At 28.1% G+C, this 22,880-nt stretch overlaps 1 long non-coding RNA gene across 1 annotated transcript; it reads left to right on the top strand.

Annotated features, from left to right (window-relative positions):
* The first annotated feature begins 12,956 nt into the window (after positions 1-12,956).
* On the top strand, positions 12,957-13,805 carry LOC126550118 (uncharacterized). The gene is made up of 3 exons (XR_007604166.1): positions 12,957-13,205; positions 13,358-13,433; positions 13,512-13,805. It is a non-coding gene; the product is annotated as an uncharacterized LOC126550118 (long non-coding RNA).
* The last annotated feature ends 9,075 nt before the right edge of the window (positions 13,806-22,880 follow it).

The following is a 22,880-nucleotide window of genomic DNA, read 5'->3' on the forward strand; positions in this document are numbered from 1 at the left end:
TCAACGAATACAATAATATAAAAATTATCTATCTTGTTCGATTTAAAAGAGCCAAAAACGATTAGTAGGTACCAATATAATTTTTTATTACTTTGTATAAAGCGACAGCAATTTTATAGTTGCAGTTATCATGCATATATATATATATATATGCATTACTCGCCATTTCTCGGGGGGAGGGTCTATAAATTCTAATATTGTAATTGTCTACGAGTAGACATCAGCTGCTGTTTCTTATATCAGAAAACTGCAGTATATAAAATAGGCAAACAATTTTTTTGATTATCCAATCAAAAGTGTCAAAAGGTTTTTTTTTATATATAATAAGTTATTATTATTCAAAGCCAGTACACGTCAAGTATGCATGTCACGGCGGCAGCAAATAATAAAAAATGTACGACAGTCGTATACTCTATTGATTCGTCAACTGTTAAGTGTCACGTATATATTTTATTTGTACCATATTCCTGTCGAACAAGACAAACAACACGAGGGAATAGGTCGCCAGGCACGGGTTGCCCCCCAAGCCCTTTGTGAACCCGGAGGCGTGGTCAATCCGGTTCCGGAGACCTTTTGCATATATAGTACATCCTATAACCTACTTATATTCACAAAACAATATTCCACGGGTGTCGTTGAAATAAACCGTCGACCAGTTTACGGTTGAGCAACGTGCCAACGTGCACTATACGTACGACAGTGTGGAGACCGATTTTTGACCCTTTTTGTAACCGTACCTATACACGTCATGTATGAGTGAGAACAACAAAAAAAAAAAAGAACCATCTAGATGTATAAAAAAGATAATACAATAATCTTGATTTACCTATAACACTGCACGTGATATACTACTGCTCGGAGTGTAATTTAAAAATAATATCAACGTATTATTCGAGAAGTGATATTGGTTAGAAAATCGTTTATAGAGTTTGAAAAATCTCGATTCGGTAAAATAAGTGAAATAATGAAAATAGTTTAAGTCGAATTTCACGCCAGTAAACCGCTAGAGCATAATAACTATTTATATACCTAACGTCGGGAGACGATTTAAAAATTAAAATCATCGTGCGTCTACGTTTAAAATATATTCGCTAAGACGTTTTTACAAAACGCCGTTTCGTATTATATTTTAAATAAATCATCATAAACAGATAAATAGTATGTTTTTTGTTTTATCGGTCACGCATATTTTCGTCATAAAGTCGACTCACGATGGCGCGCGCAATATTTATACATCATATTTTTAGTCTTACGACCATAATTTAATACCGCGTGTACGCGTTGTGGGATGTACCTATAAATTGCGTTTTGATCTTGGGAAAATTAATGAATGAAATCGCACAGCGGTAACAGTGTTGAAAACGAATCCGGAAACGTTCCGCGATTGATTTCGATTACAGCCGCGAAACCTTATATTATAGACGTTCGTCACGACGAACCGAAACCTATGAAATCGCATTGTGCGCACTACATAATAGTGTTCCGGTCCCCGTGACGCGATATCACACATAAAACTACTCGGCGGCGCGTAGCCCGTTCGCCGATTAATTTCGCATTCGACGAACGCCACAACGGCGCGCTGGTTGGTTATACAACGCAATACTCACACACGTCGCTCGTATACTTATTCGTTATGTACATGTGTGCTCGTGTGTACGTATATATATTATGCTTTACAAAGTACCGAGTGAGTGGAAATACCACCACGGTCGAGAGCAATGACGGATTTCCCGGGAAAACCCACAAAACGCACGGGTGGTTTTTCGGGGACACGCGGCCGGGGGCAGTTGTCATGGGAACGTTTTAGCGAGGGCGCTCGTGTGTGTGTGTGTGTGAGTGTGTGTGATTGATAGCCGCGACAACATATATTACTCTCCCTAGACACGACGACGACGACGACGACGACGTTCGTACACGCACACATGCGCGCGTAATATATAAGATAGGTTATGCGCGTGTGTGTGTGTGAGTACCGCAACTACGGTTATTCGGTTCAGGAATTCCAACAAATGTTTTTCCGAACGCGAAATTTCCTGGCGGACGGACTCGTCACACTACACACGCCGCTCGCCGCCGCCCCGGAGAGAGGGTGCAAACGACTCTGCGGCAGAGCATTATTATTATACATTATATACGATATATATGTATAACCGCTTCTGCAGCGAACGTGTCTCGGCGAAACGCGCGTATAACACTGCGAAAGCTGACAGCGCGTCGGCTGCGGCTGGATGCTGCGGAAACGAGAGAACCGCGGGCTGAACGGGCTGAAGTCTTTACTTCACTCTCCGCGAACGGTCCGCCGCACCCGCGCCATCGCCCCGTCGCCTCCCCGACGAAGCATCCCGCCCTCGACCCTCACTTTCGCCCATTATGCCACCGACCTCGCAACGACCCGCGGCACCTCCACCCGCCCGGAATCCCGCGCGAGTGTGTGTATGTGTATATGCGCGCGCGGTGCAGGCTGTTGCTGCTGCCCGCCCGTATCCTTTTAGAGGAAATACCCACGTCATTAACGGCGTGTGTGTGCGTTTATGTGTGTGTGTGTGTGCGTGTGCGTCATGTAGGCTTACACATCCTCCTCGACCGAACGCTCACCCGGCCCTGCAAAACCGTATTTCGCTCTTTTCCTCTTATTTCTACCGCTACTATTCCTATATACATGCACGCCGCCGCGTATACGTCGGTTGGTGTTTGTCTACGGGCCAGCAGAAACCACCCCCTCTCTGGAAATTCCAGCACGTCACTTTTGCCTAAAACGAACCGAGTCTTTCATTCTCGCCCTCACCCTCACCCACCGTCCCTGCTCAACAGTCCGTGGCTCCATCTCCCTCCTCCCTTTGATCTGCATACGCATACAACACGCTCGCCCCTAGCAGAACACTCTTCACGTACAACCCTCGCTTGCCTTACACCTGTCAAGGGAATTCTAATAACTCAAAGTTTTCCCTCTCGCTCTCCAACGCCCGAATTCTCATTTCTGTCTTTATCAGTTTTCTCTGTGTTCTCTTCTCTACCGATTTTCTCTCTCTCTCTCTATCACCCACACACAATCTCCGACTATATCCTTATATATCCTCTTTCTCTCGACACATCCACCGCCTAGCCACGAAAGTCCGTCACCTCCGACCGCCCCTAACGTGTGTGCAGCTGCTATGCGAAACACTAATTTATTCCCGATGTACTGTTATTCTTACTACTCGTCTCTTCGGCCACACCTTCCCGTCTAGTCCGCCACGCACCGTCCATCATTTTGTTAAGTTTTGACTTTAAGTGCAGGAAAACTTGGCGCAAACCAATACTCGGCGAGTCCCCCGAGGTATACCCGATATCTTCGTCGTCATACGAACGTAAGCAAGAGCGCCCCCTTCCAATGATTTACAGCCACAATCGATCCCCAATTTTCAAGCACTAGACATTCTAGACATTTTTCTATTTAATAAGTTACATTAACCAGTCATTCGTCGTGAACTCATATTGTGTAACATTAGTAATTAAATCATTTGTATAACATATTGAGGCATTTTAAATTAATTTACTTGTAAAAAAGTTATTATTTTATAATACATAAGCAAATGTTAATGAATTATATAGCAAAAAAAGTTACAGTATTTGGACTTTTACCGGTAAAGCCCAGATTTCGCAGACCTCTCTTTGTAAATGTTAGAAATGCAGATATTTTTTTTAACATAAATTCTCAATTAAGTGAGGAATAATATTAAATGTTCAAATGTTTATCATAATATCACAGTAGTCAGTTAAATAAATTTCGCAATTTTCATCGAATTGAACAAGTGAAGTTTTTTTTTTTTTTTAACGATGTCAACGAATTTAATATTAATTGTAACAGCTTATTAAAACTTTATTGTTTGTCTGCCACTAAGTTACCATTTGTTTGACAAACTCTTAACAGAATAATAATTAAATTCCTTGTTATCACGCATTCAAACGGCTTATAAGACAAAGCAAATAGTTTTTCCAGCCGGTAATAATCAGCTCAAAAAATTAATTAGTAAGAATTTCCGTAAAATATGTCAAACATTCGTTTACAATCGTGTTAAAAAAAAAAAAAAAATTCGTTGCTCATTTATTATTAACTTGATGAAATTAACACTGAAATTGACAATACAATTAAAAATAAACTGAAATTATCAAAACTCAATTTCACAAAATATATAAAACACAAATATTGATGTTTATCTACTATAGTTTATAAGAGATTATTTTACTATTGCTTATGACGTTATTAGTTATGCGTCATAACTTATGACTAATAAAAAACAAAATGCATTAATCGCTTTAATATTTATTTATTATATACTTGATAGGTAATGTTATTAATACTTATAATTATAAAATCAATGGTATTAAATTCATTATACTTTTGAAATTGGTAAATCTGTTGACATATTTTCAAGTCAAAATAATTAGTTTGACCATTACTTAAAAAATACAATTTTTAGTTACAAAAATTATAATTTATACTATAATATATAAATCTATAACTACGATAGTTTTTATTTAATTATTATTAAATACTGAGTTAAATTTAAATAATTTCTGTCTTCGTTGTTTAACAGAAAAAGTTCAGGCATAAAAATTCAAAACTTAAAACTCAACACGAACTTTTGAGCCTCCAGGTAATAAAGTCTAAACTATTCATTTAGAAATTTCTCGTCTGGTTGCTTTGATGACTTACACTCGTTCTATTGTCTTCTTCAAAGCCACTATTTCCACCAATTTTACTAAATATGTTACTTTATCTTATACACCGTTTAGTTAGAACCGTCAAGTTTCTTATTTAACTTTAAAATTACCTACATGCGCTTTGATCTCAGAAAACATAAACTATTGCAAATGAAAAACTGTAAAGTCCCAAATATGAATACGTATAAGAAACAAAATAACAAAGAAATAATTTCGTTCATGATTATAGGTAAAATTGGTTTTTTATTTTTTAATTTATAGCTGCTAAACCGGGTGTAAAAATTGTTGCCTCAACATCTAAAAATAAGTAGATAGATTTAAATGCAAATATAATATCTCAATGAGATTGAGCAAATGCAATTTATTTTCTCATAAAATCAATCGTTTTGTAATTGTATATTTTATATTAGAACTCTCCCTCAATCGTTTAGGTGTTAACAATCATTGAAAATAGAAAATAATATAATTTACTTGAATACATTTTTTTTTTTTTTTGTTATTATTATTATTATTAACTCAACAGGGGTGCCAGGACTAATAGCATATTTGACTTCCGACTGAAGCACTACACTGCAGGATCCCCATCGAAATCACTGATGTTATCTATGTGCCTACTCCCCGGTACTCAGTTCCATTTCGGCCGTTTTGTCTGTTTGAAGAGCACTTAAAATCACTTCTCGACGCGATAAGGATTTTGACGCTTGTTAGTAGTTAACTCATGCCCAGACTACTTGACGGTCTCATTATTCCTATTAGAATTATTCGTCAAATACACCTACACATAAATTGAGTAATGTCAAATATATGAAGTATATATACCAACGGCATATTATATACGGCTCATAAATGTACTATAAACTTTGCGTCCGAGAAATGGATAAGGTTTCTTTTGAAAATTATTATAGTGATTAAAATCGCGTATGGTTCAGTTATTCTGATGAATTAATGATTTAATATTCATATATTATGTTAATATGTGGTTGGTGATATTTTAAATTGATTATTATAATTTACAAGTGACTCTGAAGTATTTTGATGGTACAACAACTGCAATAGTATAGTATTATCGTATTGAACAGATATAATATACAAACAAACGGGATATAATGTGTAGAATAATTTATTGTGTCTTGTCATACATGATTATTTTTTTTTTTTTTAGATATTTATGTATTGTAATACATACATTTTTTGAAATAATAACTTAACAAACATTCGTTTATTTTAATATCATACATTATCGTTGCTTATTTCAATATATTTCTGTTATTGTTCTTTTCTCGACATTTCAACTATACCGTCTTATACATAATAAGTTAAACTTGTTTAGCTCGCTAATACGCTATACACTCAGTTGTATATTTTGTACTACATTTTGTAAACCACACAGTATATTATATTATATTAATATGTACCTATATTATATTAAATTACATTCGTATAATATAGTTCGGCGAAGGCGTAGATCTTCATAAGGTAACTTGATTACGAATTACTGTGTGCACCGCGGTGTCTTCTTTGTTCCGTTGCGGCTTCTGTCATTTCAGATGTGTTTCATCCCGTTGATGTCCCGATGCGCGTTTGGCACTGTATAAATATATAGAATATTCGAGGATGATATATTTTAAACCGAAGGTTGAATTACAAGTGTCTCAAAGGGGGTGTGAGGGTTCTCAATGACGATAAAGCAAATATAATATATTATAATATATATATATTATACGTGTCAGTTAAATGTTATAACAACATGATGAGGCTCTTGGTATATTCTTGCGATATTTCGGTATGTGTATATTCCGAGCATACCTATACACTCGTATTATCAAACGGCAACCATAATAATCACTATAATAATAATAATAATAATAATAATAATACGGATATTATGTTCAGGTATTTGGTTTTAATAAACACTTGAATTGCATATCCTGTAGCTAATATAATACGCTGCTGTTATTGAGGTTGTGTTATTAATGTTGTAAATATTAAAGCATTTCATGCATCCTATTATGCTTATAAATGATTAACATTAAAATTGTAAATGAAGCGTCGAATATCCGGATCGTCGATAATCCGCACCACGAATTTTCGAGAAAAAAAATGTCTTTTTATTTTATATATTTTAATTTTTAATTTAAACTAATTGTGTTATGTGCTTATTCATTTTTATTTATTTTATCATAAAATACTTATATTTTAATATTATACCATACGTAGGTTTTATTTTTAATTTTATAAAATATTTAAATCCATGTTTATTGTATACTTTTAAACATTGTTTGATAAACCGTGCGCTCTATACTATTGTACATTCATCGCAATCGAAAAACCAATATTACAATACTGCTCAAATATTTTAAAATTAATTTGTACACAAATAAATTTAGAATATTGTATTTAAAGTTATAAAGAAAAAATATAAATATATTTTATGCATTGAAATACGTTTCATATTAAATATTAAAAAAATAAATAAATAAACATTTACATAAACAAAAAACTCAGTTAAATATTAGCCATTAGGTACACAATCGTCATAAAAAAAAAACAGAAATAGGATGATCTTATATTTCTAATATGTTTAAGAGTTTCATAATACTTTCAAAGTTCAAAAAATTAAGTTTTTTAAGGAAAACTTAACTCAGAATATATATATTATTATTTTTGGATTTTAAGCAAAAGCAACGAATTTATTTATTTAAATAATGGTTTATGTGGGTGTATTTTTGTTAAAGATCGCTTATCACCTTTCGAAACCATATTTTAAAATGTTTTAATCTTCAACTTTGAGATTAATTTTTGGTAGCAAATTAGATATAGTTGGTATTTAAAGTGTCAAAAGTAAAAAACAAACTAAAATGTGAGTATAAAAATAATCAGGAAAAAACTCCTGTGAATACTCGAAAATTTCAACAAATATTTATAATAGTAGAATATTGTAGATATAATATAATTTTCAAAATATTTTAGCTCTTTTTTAACTATTTTATTTTAAACTGTCCACTAGACTTTTTTAGTGAAGTTTTTTTATATTTTATGATAAAAAAATTGTAAATTCGACAAAATAGTATGATAATTTAATACAATGTTCCACATGAATCATTCTTTCTGGTTTCAAAAACTTAATAAAGTAAATAAACATAAATACTTAATGAGCGTTTAAAGTTCAAATATTAAAAAAAACCAATCTTAGTTGTTTTGCTGTAATTCAAAAAAACAATTATATATTATTCATAGAGACTAAAATTTTTTATTATTACGTTTGTTATTGTTCGCTAAGCACATTGCAACTTTCTATTTATAACATAAACTTAATCACACCATTCTATTGTATATTAATATTGATTTTTAAGTTAATAACAGGTACTAATAGATATATGAAATAATATTATGATGATTGCTATAGGTATAATATTATGCGATTAGTTTTCAAAAAAAATTATTTCAACTTACCTTATAATTTATAAAGTAGGTTGAAATATTATAAGATTATAAGTTAAATCTAACCAAAAAATAAATAAATAATTAGTAATAGTAATATTACAGGTATTATACCGCAAAATATCCATAAAAATATAGGAAATACGTATAAAAAATGCAGATGTATTTTATAAAAATCATGAATGAATCTTTAAGTAATAGTTACTTCTTTATTTTTTTAAAAAATGTAAAGTTTACTTAAGAGGTGTGAAGTGGTCGTCAAAACTTTCAATGTTTATAAAATTATAAAGAAAACTTTACCATTATTAATTTGATATTCGTGTTTGTACATTTAAATTTGCATAAGGAATGTTTTGCTTTAAAGTTTGGTATTAAAAATATGAGGAAAAATTTGAAAAAGTAAAAAGCATTGAAATATATCACCATTTAAAAACTAAATTGGCTCGATTAAAAAATATTTTACAATAAAATGGTCACAGAAAACAAGTTTCTCGATTTTTTAAACTTAAATTTCAATAATTAAAACTTTTTTTTCGTTTTATTTTAAAATTATATTTCGTTCTAAATTTCAGCCTGTGTATTGAATTCTTTAACTCAACTAAATAAATTAAAAGTTCAGTTATTTTTTTTTATTCAAGTGCACATTAAATATTTCACAATTTATAAAAAAGTCGCAAAATGATATTTCCATAATATTTATACAACCTATACCATACTATAGGTATATACTATATTAATGATATTAAGTAAACCAACTGTTTTAGTTCAGAAAAATTTAAGTTAATCATATTTTATTGAATTTAAATTTCACACATGCATTAACCATCAATCTATTATAGTAATCTTATAAATTACAACGTACAATCGATATTCAATTATAGTATTTCAATATTTTCGACTTAAGTTAATACATTTTTTTTTTTTTTTTTTTGGGCAAAAAGCTTGAAAATATATTATGAAGTTCTTCATAAGTTGTTCTTAATGCAATCTTAAATACATATTAAAAATATTTGATGTTATAATTTCACAAAATCGGTTATTTTAATGAAAAATAATGATTTTTCTTCTAATGAAACTGTGTACTTATATTTATCTACTTATCATAAACAATGTAACTTTTTGACAAAGATTAGTCCAACATAATGTATTTTTAATAGAAAATAAATTACTAATAGATATATTAATAAGTATCTGAATTATGAAATGGAATTTGAATAACTGCAGCCTCTTTTTCGTATATTACAAATATGCATTTCATCAAAATTTACTACTCTTAACATAACTGTCATAAAAAAACGATGAAGTAAAAAATTAACGATGTTTAACTTTATGTATACCTACGATAATGAAATTAAAAAATTAGATACCTATAATATTCATGATTTTTAGGATAATAATATTATCCTGTTATTACAATTATATTATAAATTAACCCTAGTGCCATATAAAATTAATTCGCTGTAATGATCTCCATGTTTAGTTTTTAATTCATTTTATAAATATATATGTAACTGTATCTGTATAGTTATGATTTATAGTTTCCCGTATTTTAAACACATCCTGACGTTGAAATTAGACATCATAACCAGATAATCAAGAATAAACTTATGAGATTTTAAAGTTTTAAAGTTTTAAAGTAAGTACAATTAGCATCAAATCACTGGTATATTAGAATGATGTGTGTAATATTTTAGAGGAGTCCTTAACTAAAAAAAAAAAAAAAATATAGACATACTAAAAAATACATATCATTATATAATCAATAAATCTCTCATTTCGTCCAGAAAAATGTTTTTTAAATTTAGTTTCATAATACATATTATTGTTATTATTTGTGTATACTTCAAAATATATAGTAAATATTTAAATTAAATTTTTAATAATGTACAATCCTTTTTAGATAATAAATTAGTGCATACATAATAGACTATTAAAAATGTTATAAATTATAATATACATCTTTATTGTAAAAAATCTTTGTTATGTACATAAAAAAATATGTATGAGACTAAATTAACAATCCCAATAATAAATAAAATTTTAATCTTGAAGAAAAAGTTGTATATAGTATTACAAGATTTTAAAAATTAATTAACACATTTTCACCATTAATTATTTTAATATATATTTTAAAATGAAAAAATGATATATTTAATTCTGTATTAATGAGTCCATTTTCAAACTTTTTTAAACGGTATAATAATATAATCTATATATTATACTACATGATACTAAATTAATTAACACTTAAATACCATTGCACAACTTAGCTTAATTTATATTTTAACAATCTAAAAAAACGTATTTCCAGAACGAATAAATTTTTTTTTAAATTATTTGTCATCATAAATGTAGTATAATAATATGAGATATAATATGAATGGTTTTATCAAATGTAGATATCCATCAGTTAATAAAAAAAACATTTTAAATAATAATACTTGTTATGATATTTTTAATAATTTTCACTTAAACACCAGTCAATGTACATAGATTTACGAAAATCCTTTTCAAAACTTTGTATGCAATGACACAAATCAAAAAAAAAAAACTTTTAAACTCTGTATGAAAAATTCTTTGCGTCAGAATTAATGGCTATACATTATAATATTATAATGTTGTTTCTTGGACTCATTTTAATATAATTTTAAGCTAAAGTGCCTATAATATATCATCTGTATTCTGTAGACTGTAATCTGAAAACATTTGTACGTATTTATTCGTTTAAAAATGCTGTTTCAAACTGTTGATTGTAGAATTTATTCAAATATGAATACAGAAATAGTTTTAAACATCATTTACTTTTACTAACATAATTTTAAACATAATAAATGAAATAAATTTAATGATGAGAAACAAAAATAAATAATATACATAGTATATACGTAGATACAAAGACTATTTAAGTTCTGATATAAACTATATTATATAACCTATTATGGGCTTTCCTTTAATTAATTATTCAATTTATAAAAATATTTTATACATATCATAATTCTGATGCCTTTAAGTTCTCTACATTTTTTACAAAAATTTAATTATAATTAAGTTATTTTTTGTTATAATTCGAAAATTTATTTGTTGACATCATATATTTTAATCATTGGCGTAGGTAGGGGGGGGGGGGTATCCAAACACTCCACGAAATTAAAGATAAAACAATTTTAAAATAAATATTGTGAATTAAACTCAATGTATATCTAGACCAAAACCCCTTCAAAAAATATATCCTAACCTACGCCTACGCTCATGATTTTAACACAATGGTTATGAAATTATTCCATTCCAGTAGCCATATTAAGTCGGTATAAAAATCTATAGAGCCCAAGATACCAGAAATATCAAATTTGAACTGAAACTCTTTTGGTTTTTGATTTATTTATATATATATATTATATAACGCATATAAAAACAAATAGTTTGATTAAATTAATATAATTTAGAAAAATAATGTAGCGTATACCAGTGAAACAATTTGGCAAATACTATATAGAACATTAAAACTACTAGGAAAAACTTTGATTGGTTCAATCGTTAGTTTTTGTATTTAAATATTTTTTTTACCAGACTGTTGTGAATGTTGTTGTTTACTTGCAACTGCAAATTCACAAAAAAAAAAAAAACTCTTAAGGGGTGGATCCACACCACACTCGTGTGTACGATTCTCGAACCAGGTATCCAGTTAATAATAATGTACACGAATACACGATAATGGCATACTATATAGATAGTTGTATGTCATATATATACATATATACTTTATATTGCAATTAATATTTAAGTGCATATTAATTTATCGTGAACACCGGCGGACGCGCTTAACCTATAAGCGGCTAAGCTATATTATACACCACATACTATAAACGATAATACATTTTACAAATTATATACTGTTATTATGTCTTATATATTATACATAACGATCGTCGAAGTAAGGATACGATCGCGACTGGGGGGGCGGGCTCTATACTATATATAGGAACGTACGACCGTGCGGTGGCATCCTCGATCGATTTTGCCCGCGTGGCATGCAAGGGTGTCCGACGGCAGCAGCAGCGGTGGCCCGCGTCCTAGCGATGGGCGGACCAGGAGTAGTGGGCGAGTAGAGGGATGGTTTGGAGGAAGCAGGGATGGAAGTGGGATATCTGCACGCGTGTCGTGGACAAAAGTTCTGTCCCTCTTTCTCTTTCGATCTTATCCATTTTCTCTCTCTTTCCTCCCTACTCCCTTCTACAAACACGACGTCTCCGATGCCCCGACGCGCGTGGGTCAAACTTACTTTTCGGGGGTCCGACAGCGTATGCGCAAAACCAGAGACCCTTTCATTGATTATGTATGTGTATGTGTGTATGTGTGTGTGTGTGTGTTGTGTGTTATGGCTTGTGAAGTGTATGTGACTGCGTGTTAGTCGTAGATCTCTATGTGTGTGTGTGTGTGTATTACGTTTTCTGGGGAGGGTCACCCTCTCTTTTACCCTAAACATACAGTTTCTACTTTACAGCATTTTCAGCGTCACTAGCAGTAGTCACTCAGGTATTATTCCATATTCAACATATTCAAACGACTAGTAGAATTTAAATTGACAGTAGGAAAAATACGATTGAATAACAAATATAATCAATATAATTAATATAGTATCTATAAAATATACATAAATTGTATTAAATTCATAATATTTTATTCTCATCTTAATTATCTTTATTGTATATAATACTATGAACCTATACTGGCTATACTATTTTATATTTATATACTGTATATAATATATTGTGTCAATAATATTTATATATTTTAATTTTTGAAGTGTCATAGTTTATACTATAAACTAATAGTAAAAATAAAAAATAAAACAAATTATTGAATTTAAAAATTACCAATACTTAGCTCTTTCACAGCCAACACAGAGAGATCGACATCCTACTTGGCAAATAAGGAAAATTTCTTAGAATAATACGGAAACGTCTTTCCCGAGAAATACATATAAAATATTTTAAAATGATGTCAGCGCACTATTTGTTTTCTCTCTCTAAGAATGCAATCTAGAATCTGAGTGCTATGAAGTAAACAACATTATTATTATAAACTTTGCATGTATGTAAATACATACTATGTTTTAAATGTGCGTTATAAACTTTACTTTAAGAGTGACTGACCTATGATCAAACTTAAATGTAAGAATTTTATTTAGAGCATATTATTATTTTAATTTTAGAGAGACTTATGAGCATTTTAAAAATGTGTTTATAACTCACATAAAAATTAAAAATCAACAAATGAACAAATCAATAGTAAATAGTATAAAAATAATCAAAACTAATAACATAATATTGGTATTGCTGAACTCTAATTTACCATGTTACACTTAGGTAAGAGAAAGAGAAAAAATAGGCCAGCACAATATTCTCTTATTACAACGTGATATCCTAAAATGTGTATTCCAAAATATTATCGTAATTATTTGTAAATGAGTCTAAAATTATGAAACGAAAGCGAACGAATAAACATCGCTAATTTGAACAAAGAAACTTGTTTGTGTTTTGTAATAAATAACAGTGAAATTAAGTATTTAAAAAGTATTAATTTTGATTTATTCGTGGTATTACTTTCATTTTATTTTCTTTGGTGTATTTGCTTTATAACAGTTTAAACTTTTATTTTGTACTCAATCTCTTAAATATTAGTGAATATTAACACTTAAATAAAACTGTTCATTTCTTTTTACTATTTTATTTTTCGGCACGAATTTAATTAAACGACTAGGGATTCTTTTTTATCTTAATCGTTTCAATAAACTTTTTATATTATCGTAACAACACAATTAATGGACCGTTTAATTCAAATGTGTTACTAAAAACTTTTAACAATATTGAGTAACTTAAAAATCAACTGAGTAATACATACAAATAATCATTAGTTATTACATTTTAATCAGATTTAAAAAAAACACACACACACGAATACACTGTAAGTTTGTAATGTAATGTTTATGTATAGTTCAAATATTAACATCTTTCGTATAACCGGAAAGTGTAACAATAAAAATATATAATGATATCAAATCAAATGGTTTTAATTTTGGATATTACGTTTTTAAATGAATATTATGCTGTATAAATATTAAAAAATAATTAATTCCATTCAACATTTAGGTCGACGGTCGTACAAAGTATTTATGATTTCCGTCTCGCTTGTTTAAAACTTGTATAATAAAAGAATTATTCACTATACTATTTGAAACCATATTCAAAGTTAACCGTAAACCAAACTATAATATTATAGGTATGATTTATACGCTTAAAGTGTTCGAGTTAATTGATACATCGTCAATATTATTTAAAATTGTATACGAAATGATGTCCACAGTATTAACTTAACTATAATTAATTTAATCAAATAATTACAACATCGATACTTCGAAAAATTAAGTTCAAATTAGAGTTTTAAATCTTAATGATTCGAAAGTTTCAGTTAATGAACATAAAAATGAATGTTTCTATTTCAAAATAGATTCGAAGAATTCAAAACTAAGGTTTCAGTATTATTGATAAAAAGTTTTTATCCACATGGTTATTATTATATTGAAAATTATATCATATAATATAAATATTAGATAATCCTAATATAAATATTTGGTGAAACTTTCTTATCTACGGTAATAATTTTTTGATAATAAGAAGAAAACAAAATCTATATTTTTTTCTCCGATCATTTTGAAAATTAGTATAAATTTTATACTTTTTACTCCTAAAAGTACCAATAATTTCTAAGTTAAAGTTTGATACATTTTTACTGAACCTTATAAAAATAATGATAGGCACAAAAAACATGCACCGTTTTAAAACCAATGCTTTCAGCGCACTGTTTACAATTTAAAAACATCCAATATCAATAAAAAAATAATAATAATAATCATTACACATTTAATAATTATTATAAAAAACAAATATAATATCGACTATGTATTATATGTAAATACTAAGAATTAAAGTATAAAAAAAATTATTTTTAAAATTAAGATGTTAAAATATACATTATTTTTTATGGTTTACAACCCAATGCCAATGCATAATCTTATTATAAATTATTTATTTTTTTTATTTTTTTATCATTATTATCAGAATGTAATATTTACAAATTCAATATATAGTATCAAACACATAATGAGTAGTATAATAAATAATATATTTTTCGTTAGGTTAGGTTGTATAATAATAATATATAGACTGAAAATTTAATATTTTTATTATATAAAATAATATACAATAGTAGACGTTATTTTAGACCATTATATTTCAGTACTCCCTAGACATTAATATTTTTGAATTGATAATGTTCGCTTTGTAATAATTTTGAAAAGTTTTAATTTTCCTGGTAAGTTTTAATTAAATATAAAAACATAAGCAATTAAAATTACAATACACTATAATAGTCATTTATTGATCAATTAAATCGATATTGAACAATGGCAGTGAAAAATATATTAAGATTTTCAACGTTTAATTAATAAACATTAAAACTTAAATCGTTCAATTCGGGATGTCAAGTGATATTGTACAATCTTAAAAGTTGACATAATAAAATGTTCAATAACACAATACATATTATTGTCATATTATAATTTTATTCATAATAATCAATCGAAAACAAAATTATTTAAATTTATTTAAGCATGAGGTACGTGAATTGACCGAAAACAATTTGTAAAAGAGCTATTCTCGTATAGGTACAACTGTATTTGAATGCTTAAAATACACTTGCGTAGTTATAAATTACACATAATTTGTACACGACACGATTTTAAAACGTAAAATATGACTAAGGGTTAATCCCGTGTTAAAGTTTCATTTCTGTCATATTATATTCACGTAAAATATAGGTGTCAAGATTAATTTACACAGAATGTCTTATAAAAAAAAACTTTCAAGTTCCGAAAATCGGACTTTATTCTATAAATACTCCATAAAACCTAAATGTATTTATGAAATTTGTTTAAAAATAAACTTTCTGGCTAAAATACAAAGTTATTGTAAATAATATAAATATTTAAAGGTTTTTGTGCTGTACGAAAAAATTTAAATAAAACAGTAATGTTCGGAACAATAACACGATTGCCATTAGGCATTACTGTTATTATTATAAATCATATGAAGGATACCAATAATCGAGCCTAAACCATAAAAACACTAGTGGCATACGCTATACATTTATACAACATAATGTTTTATTAATAATTATATCGATTTAACTTTTAATATGAGGTATAAAATGCACATTAAAATTAATAATAATACGCATAATATGATTTTGTTTTGTTTTCCGAGACTGTTTAAATACGAAAAACTCGACAAATAAATAAAATAGGTATATTAGTTATACGCCTAACCTTCTCTCGTGCATAATTAAACGAGTATAATAAAACAAGTGTTCTTTTCTTTCTTAGTTTTTTCACCTACTTGTTTATTACGTAAAGAACACTTATACGAGAGAGACTAGTGAAATGTATAATAAATTATTATTGTGCGCCGGAAGGTCGTTATTTAGTTTTTCATTCTTGTGCAAAAATCCGTTATGGCTCCAAGTTTTCGCATTAAACATGTTTGCATTCGAGATTATATTTGGCGAAATTGTTTACGGTCCTACTCTACGTCTCTACCCATACCGTTTATATATATATTAAATAGTATATAAAAGCAGTATATACTCAAAACGGCTCGAAAATCATAGGGTTAATAATTGAATGCCACCGGTCCACTTTTGTGTGTAATATACGTTCAATGTGCATAATGCATATTACACACGTATATAGTTCGAATAATCCAATTTCACTATGTATTTGAAAGGTATAAATGTATAACATGACTTGACGGCTATGTAATAATAATACATACATAAGTATATATGAGATGTGTAATGATGTGCGTTTAAGCCATCATATCTTTTAAATGTTAAGTATTTTAGAAAATAATTATAATAATTATTAGCAATTAAGATTAAGCACACACACATATACACACACACATTAAGATAGCATATTATAAGAATTCCAGTCTGCCGTTCAGGCGGGCATTCGCGTTATTATTGTCTTCTTGTACAGACGGCCAAAGGCGAGTTTAAAAGACTACGCAGATCGTCTGGACAGGAAGATATAGTTAACAAGTTAAAAAGTTTGAAATCCAATTACACAGTCATATGCATAATCCATATAAATGCCAAGAAATATAATCAACTCAAGTCTCAACCGAATGAACCTTTTAATAAAAAAAAAAAAAAAAAAAAAATGTAATAAATTTCTAGTAATGTTGCATATTCATTATCATTTTGAAAACATATACACATTTGTAATATTATTATACCTTTTTTTTTTTATATTACATATATATAAATATTTAATTATATAACTTTTATTGTAATTTTTAGAATTATTTCATTTTAATTTATATATATTTTTTTTCCCCAAATATGTTTAAAAAAAAAAAAAAAAAAAAAAAAAAAAAAAAAAAAAAAAACATTATTTATCTAATTCTATACTTTTCATTGTTTAACTTTCATGCTTTTTATGGTTTGGAATTGTATGTTATCCTTAACTTTTGATGCGAGGACGCATCACAAAAAGGCTAGGGTGGATGTAATGATGTGCGTTTAAGCCATCATATCTTTTAAATGTTAAGTATTTTAGAAAATAATTATAATAATTATTAGCAATTAAGATTAAGCACACACACATATACACACACACATTAAGATAGCATATTATAAGAATTCCAGTCTGCCGTTCAGGCGGGCATTCGCGTTATTATTGTCTTCTTGTACAGACGGCCAAAGGCGAGTTTAAAAGACTACGCAGATCGTCTGGACAGGAAGATATAGTTAAATAGTTATAAATGTTTGTATAATAATTAAATATATATATATTAATGTGTATCAAAAAAATTAATACAATTAACAAGTATAGTGATTCAAAGAAAAAGATTTTTTACTTAAAATATAAATCGGTCACCTAATTCTATATCTCAGACGAAAGCCACGATTTCAACAAACAAGTCGACACTGGAATCAGAGAGGTAATATAAGTTATGGTTATTTAATAAATAATAAATTTAGAAATATACAATCTCCCCCAATTAATTAAGTAAGACTTATTTTCAAATCACTACAGATGGAATGGACAAACATTTGCCGCAGGAGTCCAAAAGAACCAAACCAAAAGGAAAATAGCGGAGAGAATGTTGAAGAACTGAACTGTGAAAACATCATTAATCACTATACTTTATGAAGGTTATATTCTTATATTATTTTCAATTTGTTAATATAATTTCAAGAGGTTGAAGGGTTACTTATTTTTGTGATATCTACAGAAATATTTCTGCACGACGACCTGATCAAACAGAAAGTAAAAAATCCAAATCAGACAGATATTATTTATATAAAATATAATTTATTATAATACTTGAGCACGAATTATATGCACGGAAACTCACACTGATATACGGTAAAAAATATATGGATCTTCTTTGATCACGTTAGATTTTTACATAGTTATTTATTTTCATAAGCTAATAATTATATCCATTGGAAATCTGCACATTCGACCAATCAGTGTCTCGACATTTGTACATAACCGTAAATACGAATCGTGGGCCTTAACACACAGAAGATTTGCATTTGTTGCGTAAATCCCCTCCTGGGACATATTTTTTATCCATTTTTATTGTATTTTTTCTCACACAACTTAAATTGAAGTTGTCTTTACTAACGTCATTCAAATTACTATAGAAAAGCTGGTCTTCAGTTAGCTTGAAATAATATTAAATATTATAGGTACCCTTTTTTTTCTTTTTCTTTCTTGCTTACAATTTGTAAACGATATATTTGTAAATATATGAAAGAATAATAATATCAGAGTTGTAAATTCAAGACGACGAAATGAAAATTATCAATAAAAAAAAAAGTCAAGTCGATACTCAATACATCCAATTCATCATTGATAATTATTGTATATTTTGTAAAGTGGTGCGTACGTGATGCTTAAATATTGTTATTGAAAAATCATAATTTTATTAACAATAAAAAAAAGCGATCAAATGAGTAACGCTCTGCTGTATAGTAGGTCATTTTAATGGATGTATTAAATTTGAATCCAATGATAGGTATCGATGTAAACAAAAAACGAAACGAAAACGATTGTCAGCCTAGGATATAATTTCCAGTGGTTAGTGAAAAAGTTGGTTTATGTTTAAATGTTTTAATGACCTAAATACACTGAAATTCAAGTGCTTTTATAATTATTGTAAGTAAAACTTATAGAAAATCTTGTATTACATTTTTGACTTTAAACTACTCATGAAAAAATGTTTGTGAATTATACCTAAAAATTTAACTATATATAGATAACACTAGTATAAACATTTAGTGAAAATATCAAGTATTTTCAGTGATTCGTTTTTAAATTACAGCCATATAAAAAAATCGATTTAGTCAAAAACTGCTTTTGTGTAAAAAATCCCGTTTCTCCGTCACCTTTTTTTTTTGTTTTTCTCGATTTTTTTGAAAACTGTAGGAAAATGTTTACTTTTGACCTCTTTAATGAACCAAAGATATTCACTTTGCTGTCAGAAACCACCCCCAAAGTTTGAAATTTAAGCATTATTTCGACAAGTTATGCTGTACACGGACACAAAAAAAAACAAAAACAGAAAAAAACACCCATCTTTGTAAAATCAATACATTCATCAATTCGTTCAGAATCTAATATATTAGAACTTTAAAACTAATAAAGTAATGAGAAAGTATGTCATACATCCGCATAGACTTATAATACTTGCCGAGAGAACATGTTTTCATTTCAAATTTTGCGTAACAAAGTTTTTTTACTGTAAGGGTCTTCATTTTGTCTTTCTGAGTTATTATTATTGTGAAAAATGTGTTTTACAAACACTATATACATGCAAAAACGGCTTTTTATACAATTATTACACATGCACGTGTGTTATTTTAAAGAAAGGTTTTTTTTATTTAAATATCACACATAAACAGTTTTCCTCGTAAAACCCTTGTATATAGCAAATTTTTCCCTTTGAAAAATAATCTTATTATATACGCATGTTAATAATTGCCTACGTAAAAAATAAAAATGTGCAAAACTCGACAACCGCTTATTAAAGTTTCGAATGGTTATTTTTATAATTATGTTTTAAGTATATTATGGTATAAAATCATTATGTATAAACAAGTTAAAGGTTTAAAAATAAAATTATAACTTATAAGTATTAAAACAGACGTGAACATGAATTTATCTAATACCCACGTATAAATTTATTATGTTTATTATTAATTATATAAATATGATGTTTAAAATATATAATAAAATAATCAAAATTATTTTAAATTGTTCATTGTTAAGTATTATAGTACTTTGATAAGTAGGTATTATTAATTGCACTATTAATTATTTGTTAATTCAGATATTCAAAATTTGTTTTGATTGGAAGATTTCTTTGTATCGGGTATACGGCGTTTTTTAAAACATTTGAATTGCAGGATAAATATAAATTGTATCAACTCAAAACTTTTCATTTCCAGAACACTACAAAACTACCTTAAAAAAATTAGTACTTGCATAAAGTCACATTAAATTATCACTTATCATGAAGTTATTGAAACGCGGAAACATTGCTTTAAATAAATGATATTACGTCTACGTTATAAACAAAAAATATACCAACCTATCAAATACAATATAAATTATTTACAACTATAGTCATATATAATAAGTTTGATTTCAACAAGTAATAATATTATGATTATAATTACTATCTTAATCATTAAGATAAATAATATTATGCCTTAAAACTTGCAAGAGTTCGTTTCTTTAATTAAAAATAATGATCACTCGCTGGTCCCATAAAATGCTTTGCAGCCTTAAGTTTGCGAACTATTCGAAGACAATTTCCATGAACATTAGAAACTGAATTTAGTAAATTAAAATACATTAACTACGCCGTGTCACACGTTGCGCAACAAACTTAGAAAACTGAAATAATTGTCTACGTCGCTTTTCGAAGAAAATATACTTCAAACTTGAACACAAAAGTGATTGTTCTGCCGCCAAAAGTATCTTTACAATTAAATATATATATAATATAACGTTATAATACATACTATGTAAGCAATAGTTAAAATAATAGTTTGACGCCTACCCTGCGTACAATAGTTAAGTTATATTATAATAATATTTAGTTTGCCATTATCGGCTGCAATGTAATATTCTACGCAAATCATTAACATTAATATATCCATTATTTTTGTGAATATTGTAAGTTTTTGATGCCCCGAAGGTTTGATTATGTTTTGATAGTCCCGTCACAATAAGAATATAATAATAATTTATTTACGAATAAAACTAACTCACAACAGCGTTGTACTCAAATTGCCTATTCATAATGCCGTGTGATCGTAATGTATTCATTACCTTTTTTCATAATATCATTGTATTCGTTGATGTATTGAATAGTGTCTATTTTAATGCACATACTAAACATTTAATTATGTTATATTTGTATAAAAGTAGTTATAACTTATAATTATTTACTATAACAGATTTAGATATCATCACTAATACTAAGTCCACAAACGTATATTCTACGGGTTATATAATTAACTATAGAATATTTGAGGATTCTTTTATCAATAAATGAATAAACACGCATTATAGTTTTTAAAATAGTTTTTTACATAATTTTAATTATTATTACAAAGAACTAAAAATTATTTTTATATTTGTATTATTTTATTTATTTTTTTTTTTTTTTAATTTTTTTTTTTTTTAAACATTCTTAATTTTATATTTCTGATAAAAATATATTTTAAAGTTTTTATGAATAAAAATGGAAATTCAGACGAGTAGTTAATTAGATATAATTATTTAAGTCTATACTTAAATTGAACATAAGAATTCTTACTTGTTACTAATTTGTTACTTGGAATTTACTGCTAACCTGATAGAGTTGTTTTATATTAATCTGAAACTGTAGAATTCTCTAATACGTCATGTAATAGTGATAGAAGATGGTTCGCATGATACTGAAGTCTTCGCGAGTAATGTATGTAATTTTAGCTCTATGTAGCAATCCTCTTATAGTTAAGACTTTATATACATAATAACTATTTTTATAATATAATATATACAATATAATGTAATATGGCATATGCTTTTAATATAGTCTTCATTGTTAAATGAATAAAATGTAATGATTCCACATTTTTTCACTCACAAATATATTATATTCGTATTTTGACGAAAATATAACAATTCAAAATGCAGTATAGAATTATTTTTAACCAGAAAATAGGATATATAACGAGCTCTGACACAGTGACACACTACGGTAATATAATATGACAAGTGACAACATTGAAGTGCAGTCTAAAAAAATTGGTTGAAAATTGGAAACCCGTCATTGCGGTTCCCTTCGGGGACTATACCCATTACAGTTTTATTATAACTCATGCGGAATATATTTTCTATTTTCGTTCAGATTATCGTTGATATTTATCGATCATCGTCGTGTATTTGGTGAAGTACTCATATTATACATAATAAATTGTCAATTATCGGTTATTTTTTAATTTTTTTATATTTTGATATTATTTTTTGTACCGTAAACGATTTTGGGTTTATGGAGCTTGCCTGTAATGGAAAAAGACGCTCTGAAACTGTTTCAAAACAATGGGATCTT

The sequence above is a fragment of the Aphis gossypii genome, chromosome 2 (genome assembly GCF_020184175.1).
Source record: "Aphis gossypii isolate Hap1 chromosome 2, ASM2018417v2, whole genome shotgun sequence".
Lineage (NCBI taxonomy): Eukaryota > Metazoa > Arthropoda > Insecta > Hemiptera > Aphididae > Aphis > Aphis gossypii.